Source organism: Arachis hypogaea, chromosome 18 (genome assembly GCF_003086295.3).
Source record: "Arachis hypogaea cultivar Tifrunner chromosome 18, arahy.Tifrunner.gnm2.J5K5, whole genome shotgun sequence".
In the NCBI taxonomy this organism is placed as follows: Eukaryota; Viridiplantae; Streptophyta; class Magnoliopsida; order Fabales; family Fabaceae; genus Arachis; species Arachis hypogaea.
The window spans coordinates 79927960-79930514 of record NC_092053.1 but is presented as its reverse complement, the minus strand read 5'-3'; the positions used below and the strand labels follow the sequence as shown (position 1 = coordinate 79930514).

Genomic DNA, 2555 nt, shown 5'->3' with positions numbered 1-2555 from the left:
TTTAGTACTGTTGGATGATTCCTTCAATCCATTCAGACTCTGAGAGATCATATTGACTTGCTGAGTCAATATTTTATTCTGAGCCAATATGGCATTCAGAGTATGAATTTCAAGAACTCCCTTCCTCATAGGCGTCCCATTACTTATAGGATTCCTCTCAGAAGTGTACATGAACTGGTTATTTGCAACCATGTCAATGAGTTCCTGAGCTTCTGCAGGCGTTTCCTTTAGGTGAATGGATCCACCTGCAAAATGGTCTAGTGACATCTTTGATAACTCAGACAGACCATCATAGAATATATCCAGGATGGTCTATTCTGAAAGCATGTCAGAAGGACATTTTTTGTTCAATTCTTTGTATCTCTCCCAAGCTTCATAGAGGGATTCTCCTTCTTTCTGTCTGAAGGTTTAAACATCCACTCTAAGCTTGCTAAGCTTTTTAGGAGGAAAGAACTTGGCTAAGAAAGTCGTGACCAGCTTATCCCAAGAGTTCAGGCTATCTTTAGGTTGAGAGTCCAACCATACTCTAGCTATGTCTCTTACAGCAAATGGGAAAAGCATAAGCCTGTAGACCTCGGGATCAACCCCATTGGTCTTAACAGTATCACAGATCTGCAAGAATTTATTTAAGAACTGAAAGGGATCTTCAGATGGAAGTCCATGAAACTTGCAGTTTTGTTGCATCAGAGAAACTAATTGAGGTTTAAGCTCAAAGTTGTTTGCTCCAATGGCAGGAATTGAGATGCTTCTTCCATGTAAATTGGAATTAGGTGCAGTGAAGTCACCAAGCATCCTCCTTGCATTATTGTTGTTAGGTGCGTCTGCCATCTCCTTTTCTTGTTCGAAAATTTCAGTAAGGTTGTCTCTGGATTGTTGTAATTTAGCTTCTCTTAGTTTTCTCTTCAGAGTCCTTTCAGGTTCTGGATCAGCTTCAACAAGAATGCCCTTTTCTTTGTCCCTGCTCATATGAAAGAGAAGAGAACAAGAAAAGAAGAGGAATCCTCTATGTTACAGTAAAGAGGTTCCTTATTGTTAGTAGAAGAAGAAAGGAAATAAGAGTGAAGAAGAATGGATAATCCAAACACAAGGGTGAGGATAGGAGAAGAGATATGAGATGAAAAGAAGTGTTAGTAGATGAATAAATAAATAGAAGGAGATGAAAGAGAGGGAAATTTGAAAATTAAACAAAATAAAATAAAAATATTTTAAAATTAAATTTAAAATTCGAAAATTAATAATTAAAATTAAATTAAAATTAAAACAATTAGTTAATTAAAATGAAATTTTGAAAAAGAGGGAAGGAATTTTCGAAAATTAAAGGTAGATAGTTAGTTGGGCAGTTTTGAAAAAGATATGATTGAAACAAAAAGATATGAAAGATTAAATTTTGAAAAGATAGGAAGTTAGAAAAGAAGTTAGAAAAGATTTTGAAATTAATTTTGAAAAAGATATGATTTTCAAATTGAAAATTTGATTTAACTCATAAGAAACAACTAAATTTTAAAAAGTTTTGAAAAAGTCAACTCAAATTTTCGAAAATTTATGAGTGAAAAAGGGAAAGATATTTTTTTTTTATTTTTGAATTTTAATAAAGAAAGAGAAAAACACAAAATTGACTCAATGCATGAAAATTTTGGATCAAAACATGTGATGCATGCAAGAACACTATGAATGTCAAGATGAACACCAAGAACACTTTGAATGTCAAGATGAACACCAAGAACTTATTTTTGAAAATTTTTAAGAAATGAAAAACATGTAAGACACCAAACTTAAAAAACTTTATTCTTTAGACATTAATAATTCAAGAATGCATATGAAAAACAAGGAAAGACACAAAACAAGAAAATATGAAGATCAAACAAGAAGACTGGCCAAGAACAACTTGAAGATCATGAAGAACATTATGAATGCATGAATTTTTGAAAAATGCATAAATTTTTAGAAAAAATGCAATTGACACCAAACTTAAAAATTGACTCAAGACTCAAACAAGAAACACAAAAATTATTTTTTTTGATTTTATGATTTTATAATTTTTTTTGGATTTTCGAAAATAAGAAATAAAAAGCTTAAAATTAAAATAAAATTACCTAATCTGAGCAACAAGATGAACCTTCAGTTGTCCAAACTCGAACAATCCCCGGCAACGGCGCCAAAAATTTGGTGTGCGAAATCGTGATCTTTACTTCCTTGGTAACGGCGCTAAAAACTTCATACGCACATTCATATTCTTAATTTTGTTTCACAACTTCGTACAACTAACCAGCAAGTGCACTGGGTCGTCCAAGTAATAAACCTTACGTGAGTAAGGGTCGATCCCACGGAGATTATCGACTTGAAGCAAGCTATGGTCACCTTGTAAATCTCAGTCAGGCAGATTCAACTGATTTTATGAATTGATAAGTAAAAGATAAATAAAATATAAAATAGGATAGTGGTACTTATGTAATTCATTGGTGAGAATTTCAGATAAGCGTATAGAGATGCTTTTGTTCCTCTGAACCTCTGCTTTCCTGCTGTCTTCATCCAATCAATCTTACTCCTTTCTATGG

At 32.8% G+C, this 2555-nt stretch overlaps 1 non-coding gene across 1 annotated transcript; it reads left to right on the top strand.

Moving 5' to 3' along the window:
* The first annotated feature begins 321 nt into the window (after positions 1-321).
* On the top strand, positions 322-429 carry LOC112773493 (small nucleolar RNA R71). Its single transcript, XR_003188040.1, has one exon. It is a non-coding gene; the product is annotated as a small nucleolar RNA R71 (small nucleolar RNA).
* Positions 430-2555: the final 2126 nt, after the last annotated feature.